Source organism: Pteropus medius, unplaced genomic scaffold (assembly GCF_902729225.1).
Source record: "Pteropus medius unplaced genomic scaffold, Ma_sr-lr_union100, whole genome shotgun sequence".
Classification (NCBI taxonomy): Eukaryota; Metazoa; Chordata; class Mammalia; order Chiroptera; family Pteropodidae; genus Pteropus; species Pteropus medius.
The window spans coordinates 1,221,807-1,228,597 of record NW_024342648.1 but is presented as its reverse complement, the minus strand read 5'-3'; the positions used below and the strand labels follow the sequence as shown (position 1 = coordinate 1,228,597).

Here is a 6,791-nt window from a genome sequence, read left to right as displayed (position 1 = left end):
ACAAGAAGCAAGTCTGTTTTGTTGTGGCTTTCAGTGCTAACAAGAAACCCGTGGTTTGGGGTCTTTGGCCAAGAAAACGGTATAATTAGAAATTAAGCTGAGTTGAAGTTTAAGTGGTAATTTAACCCCACCCAAATTCTGACCCCAAATGAGAATTCTCACATTATCTTGCCAAAAAGAAGTACACTCTTCAAAGTCTTATTAGTCTAAAATGTTATCCTGATCAGTATTAAAAAGTAAATATGGAAGAAATGAAATGCATTATCTGATAATCACATGCTTCACTCAGAAAGTTTTTGTATTTGAGATCTTTTGAACTTTAAAGATAACGCTCATACTTTATATATATATATATATATATATATATATATATATATATATATTTTAATTTATTTATGCCTGCAGCACCTGGTCTTCCTAGGTGGTCTCCCATCCAAGTACTAACCAGGCCCGACCCTGCTTAGCTTCTGAGATCAGATGAGATCAGGCTTGTTTAGGGTGCCATGGCTATAGGCTAATGCGCATATTTTAAACTATTTAGGCAAATTTCTTCAATAACCCTGATACCGACTTAGGTAAGGAGATTTCAATAAAAAAATAAAACTATGGATGAATCTCACTTACTATTGATATGAGAAACCAGTTCCAGATGTGTTATATTTAAATGTAAAGAAATGAAACATAATTTCTAGGAGAGAATGTTGTAGAATCTCAATCTGATCTTGAGGCAAGGAAAACCTCTAAACATGATAGCAGAGGGGAAAACTATAAAGGATAAGACAGATTTTTGCCATTATGAAATAAAACACTTTGGTTCATTTATTCAGTCAATCCAAATGAATATTTCGACAGATACTAAGTGAGCATCTCCTATTGGCCAAGCAGTATTTTAGACCTTAGGAACTTCAAAAATAATACAAACTTATAAGGCAAATGACATTTTGCATTGATCACAAATATCTGGCAAACAAAGAGTTTGTATCCTTCACCTCTATGGATGCTCCTTATCAATCATTAGAAAAAGATCAGCATCCCAACTGAAAAATGGGCAAAGTATATGAACAGCAGTTCACAGAATACGGTCTGCAAAGGGACATGACTCCTAAGAAATAATACCCGACCTCGTTAGACACCAGACAAATACAAATATAAACAACAAGATACTCTTTTTCTTTGGCCTATGTGACTGCCAGAGCTTTAAAAGAAGTTTCTGTGAAAGATGGCAGAAAGTAACACAGTTCTGAGTACTCGCTTCCATAATTCCCTCTGTGAAACTCATCAAAAAGAATGAAAAACAAAAATCCCAAATAGAAAAGGAAAATCCAACGGAGTCATAGAAAGACCCTAGTTCAGGTTTACATTTCCTCTCCTCCCGCCCAGTTTTAACAAAACAGGAGAAAGTTTTCTGAAAGCTTACGGTGAAAGATGCTTAGCTGGGAAAGGAGAGGACTATGGCCTGGGCCTCCATCCGGGCTCTTAGGAGTCATGAGGAGTCATGAGCGAAAAGGGAAAGTGAGGTGGGGGGGAGAGGGCGGAGGTTTAAGGTGTGCAATGGTGGCCGGGAACGGGAGGCAGGGCGCACTGAGGCCCTCCCGAGGTTAGTGCGACCACTTAGCGTCCTTGCGCCTGAACGTTCCTGGTGAGGAAAGGAATGGCATCGGGGTCCCCAGTGAGGAGGCGGCTCAGGGAGTTCGCTTTGAACTGTAAACAATAAAGCGACCTTCCCTCTGGCAGATGTATGCGCTTTGAACCAAGCAAGTAACGAAACCGAGTTGAAACTGAGAATGTTCTTTTCCTCTCCAAGTATCTGGAGATCAGTCTGCAGCCAGGCACCCTCTGGGATCTTAGCTTCCTCCATGCCGAGACAGGAGCTTAAATAAACACTGGTGCCCTGTGGTCTTCTGGGTGGAGTAGCTTCTATTGATTGACAGTTATGTGCTGGCCAGAGACCGGGGAGGTGGTTTTCGGCCGCTTCCTCCAGCTTAGAAAAGTATGTAGAGCTGATGAACCACCTCGTAAAAAATCCCTTTGGACTGCTTGATGTCCCGCCGACCCTGAGGTGCTGTCACCGTCCAAGCTGGGACCCCTTCGGAGACTTCTCCCTCCCCTTCTCCTGCTCACTTTCCCCTCTCCTCTTCCCTCCCATCCTTCTGCATTTAGGCTCACGTGTAATACAGGTGTTTCAAGCGTCGACTTCTCTGCTTTTTAGGAATTCATATATGGCGATGTTTTTCTTTATAGTTTCTGGCTGTAGTGTCATGTTTTTAGAAAGCCTTTCCAGATGCCAGTGTTAGGTAAATGTCCACCTCTGTTTTATCAGTACTGTTATAATTTCCTTATTTAGATATGAATCTTTAATCCAGGCAGAATTATTTTGATTATATGTGGAATGAGCTAGAGATGCATTAATTCACTCAAGATTTACTGATCTCCCGCTGGGCACCAGGCACCGTTGGGACATTTTGGAAAGATTTTCCTCAGTAGGAAACCTCGGATATCGGAGACAACATTTTCCAAACACTTTCCAAATTCACGTATTTTTAGGAAAAAGAGCGGAAGGACCTCTTGCTAGACTGTGAGCTCATTTTTATAAAATGGTGCCGTATTTTCTCCTTTCTTAGACCTTAATCCCAGACTTTGTAACCCAAATACACACTCTCCCACAATCCTAGTCGATTTGCCTTATTCCTTTCTTCCTGTCTGACTCTTCGGTGTTCCGAGCTCTTCGGCCTACACACAGCTGTCATCGGCGGACAGCAGCTTCTAATCTCACTATGGCACGTGGCTAAGACGCAGGCTCCTGAAGTAGCTGATCCAAGTTCAAAGCCCATCTCTGCCACATGTCAGCTCCCGTGCTTAGTTAGGCGAGTTGTTTAACCTCTCTGCACTTGAGTTTTCTCATGTGGATCAAATGGCGTGAAGAGCGTGTGTACCTCACGATTTCATGTAATCCATCCAAAGCACTTAGAACAGTCCCTGGACGTATGTGTTAACTAGTATGATGGCCGCTGTCTACTTTGAGGGGTCTGTGTTATTTCAGGTCTGTCACTCTGGTGCTGATAGCTTCTCATTGCTAATGGACTCCCTCGGAGACAGTCCCAGGAGCCCTCACACCTGTGTACTCAGCTCGAGCAGTGGAGAATGTCCCGAGAGGACATCCATGTTGCGAGGGTAATATTTTTATTGTAGTAAAATATACGTGATGTAATATTGATGATTTAACCACTTGTAAATGTACAGTTCTGTGGCATTAAATGCATCGATGATGCTGCGTAACCATCACTGCTATTTGTACCCAACACTCTGGTGTGAGGGCAGTTTTATGATTTTTTATTTTTTACGCCTCCAGCACCTGGTCTTCCTAGGCGGTCTCCCATCCGAGTACTAACCAGGTCCGACCCTGCTTAGCTTCCGAGATCAGACGGGATCGAGCGCGTTCAGGGTGGCGTGGCCGTAGACGTGAGGGCAGTTTTAAAAAGCTTATTCTCAATGTGTTCGTGCCTTGGCAAATACCTGCTTACAAGAGCCTCGCCGCAACCATTTTGGTCTAGTGAGCTCAGCGCAGTTGTCACTTCCTCCACGTGGTCCCTTCCCTGAACCTCCCCCCGGACTCGATTGCCTCCTTTGTGTTTCCATTCCACCTCAGACCCTTAGTCTATCATAGAACTTACTAGAGTTTAAAATAACTGTTTATTCCTGAGTCGATTTTTGTCCATTGTTCCAACCCACTATTTCGTGTCCCGAGCCTGGTACCTAATATATTGGTGACCCTCCCAGATTTGTGACAGCTGCAGATTGGATTAGTGGATCTTAATGACCTCTAAGATTCTGCCACACAAGAGATCATGAGAAACTGGTCAGCACGTTCAGTGGCGCTTAGGCCGACAATACACGAGGAAGGTCAAGTCCATGCCATGTAACGTGGCATACTTATCTCTGCTGAACCTTCCTCCTCAGGATTCCTCCTTCTAAGGCACACTGCATCGCAGGAGATACACGGTTTTTCTGCTCTGTTGACAGGCCGTGGAAGCAGACCCTGTGGGCCAGGCCATCTCTAGGACAATCACAGGAAGTTATTCCACGCCTGGGACAAGTCCCAGCTCTATCTGGCAGCAGGCAGAAGGTTACAGGCCATCAGGCTGAAGGGTCACCAGCAATCCCAGGGCTAGTGGCACTGAGCCAGGACAGAGAGGAGCCGTATAACCTGCTCCTGGAAATTCCCGACCTGCTGCCCTTCGGTCCCATAGCTTTTGTGGTCCCCTTGGCAAGGAAGTAGAAGGCGGAGAGAAAGGACCCTCCTTGAGTAAAGCACAACAGAAAATAGAACATTAAGCAGAATTCTGTATCTTCGATGATATTCACCTTTCGCGACACATGAACACACCCCAAACTTCCTGAGCGTTTTCAAGGTGAAACCACTGAGAAGAGAATAGGAGCTAGGCTTAGAAGACTAGGTCTTGGAAAATGACCAAAAGTCTCCAAGTTGTTCCCAAATGCTTTCTTTCATCTCCTGTTCTGGGACCACATCCAAGATTCCTGGGGGCCTTACAAATGGCAGTCAGCGGTTGAGTTGTTAGGTTTTCTCAACACTAATAGCATTTACTAAGTATATGTCAATAGCAGCACAACGACAAGAAAAACACGGTGGGGGGAACCCGTTCGTAGAAGACCAGGGATGAGAAAGGATGTAAAAGGAAATGCGATGGCAGTCATTCAGACGAGAGCAAGTCTTATTCCTCCTTCCTTTTGTCCCCTCTGTGTCTCCCGAACTCCAGAGAAGAATGCCTGTCCGCGAAGGGACAGAATATTCCACTCTGGAATACAGAGCTAAATCAGGGGAAACGGCTTTGACAGCTCCTCGTGATAGAACAGTCTTTGCCGAAAGCGCTCGAACACGGATGTGACTTTGAGGGTAATATACTGTCGGTCTGTTTTCTTCCAAATACCTCCCAGTAAACCGCAGGGGTGGCAGGAGCAACCATCTTGAAAACCTGCCTGATAAGGTGTGAAGATATCTTACTGGGTCGCCAACCAACTCAAACAGGCATATACCCGCTTCCTACTGTGACTCTGTTTTCTCTCCTTTAATTTCAACTAATTTTATTTCCGTTTCTTCAATGAAATTAAACAGCGCCCTCGAATACCGGAAAGGGAGCCATTAGACGACCAATTCTACCCCCACCATCCGGCCACTGCCACCTCTCTAGCTTTGCCTTCTGTCACTCCCACTCCGACCTTCCTGGCAGGTACAAAGTTGTACATGTCGCACATTCTGTTCCACCACTTGGTCCATGAGACCACTCACTGTGAGTGTCATAAGAGCAGGGTCTGGGTCACATTCATCTCTGTATCCCCTGCACGCATCCCATTCAACAAACATGTTTTTTTTTTTCGCTAGAGCGTTGGGTTCATTTCCATTTCATATAATTATCGATGCATTTGGATTTAAAATGAACGTCTTACTTTGTGCTTTTTTTATTTGCTCCACCTCGTCCAGGTTTCCTTTCTCTGTACTTTGACTTCTTTTGGATGGAGTATCTTCTTGTAAACTTATTTAGAAATTTAATTAGATCTCCGGGAGGTTGTCAATAAACGTACAAGAGGCCGCTGGTCCTTTCCCGAGTTCCCCTAAGTGTCAATATCTTACACAACTGCACCTATCATACACGCACTCATGTGCATTCACACGTGTTGTGTGTGCGCGCGCGTGTCAGCGCAATTTCATCACATGTAGATCCACGTGACCACCCCTGCAATCAATATGCAGATCGCTTCCAAGACAAGGATGCCTCCTGTTAGCCTTTTATACAACACCAGTTCAGTCCACAACAGTGCGTGGTGAATGAGTATGTATCGTACGCCAAGACCGTTAAAGGCACTGGGAGTACTTCAAGGACCAAGACAGGTGACATTCCTGCCATCACAGAGCGTACAGGCTAGGTCAGCAAAGGCTAAAGTCCCAGGGAGAGTTGGAGACGTTCATTGACTGAGTCTTGCTATCTAGAGTTCTTTTATTCTGCCTGTAACATCAGATGCTCCCCAAACGAGTTCGACTTCCAATTTTGCACCGCCTGTCATTGTGATAACGAGAAATTCTCTATCAGGCCATTCACATACAACTTCAAAGCTTCCCACAATAGATCCAGGCCTTGCCAGCCATAGGTTCTTAGTGACATTTTTTTTCTCCTTGTTGTCCTCTAATCTGAGGCGTCTCCTGCAGCCTGACCAACAAGGCCACTGAAAGAGCACCTCAGAAGGAGACCAACACCTGTGAGCAATCAGAGCAGTCAGAATCTGAGCACCAAATCCTGGTTCTTTGGACAATCTTGGCAGTGTGGAGCACATCCGCAAGTCAGGAGGGGGAGAGGCCCACACTGTTCCTTTTGGCAGGTTAAGTCAAAAACTGCCATAGCTGAAATGACAGCAGTATCGAAGAATCAAAACCTAGAACTCCAAACGCAGCTCGATGTAGGTTTTGTTCCCTCAGCCTGACTTGGAAAGCCTGGCTCTGGAGGCAGGTTGCTGACCCATCCTGTGCACATGCAAAGGAAATGATTTCATAGCTTTGGGATTTCACCGCTGCAGAGGGGGCAGGGGGCCAATTCCGCTGAAACAAAGGGACAGTAATCACTCTTGCCAGAAAAGCAGTTTAAATCAGAGGTGTCTCTTTACAGCCTCAGAGACTTTCAGGATGTTTCTCAGTTCATTTCAGTGTCTTTAGAAAATGGATACAATCCAGACAGGCCACTTCAATTTTCTTGGAGTGAATTCTGGAGCCCAAGATGTAAAAA

General features: G+C 44.9%; 1 non-coding gene and 1 pseudogene across 1 annotated transcript; both read right to left on the bottom strand.

The window, feature by feature from the left end:
- Nucleotides 1–396: 396 nt before the first annotated feature.
- Nucleotides 397–515, bottom strand: LOC120605947 (uncharacterized; annotated as a pseudogene).
- A 2,825-nt stretch (nt 516–3,340) lies between these two features.
- Nucleotides 3,341–3,459, bottom strand: LOC120605952 (5S ribosomal RNA). Its single transcript, XR_005653788.1, has one exon. It is a non-coding gene; the product is annotated as a 5S ribosomal RNA (ribosomal RNA).
- Nucleotides 3,460–6,791: the final 3,332 nt, after the last annotated feature.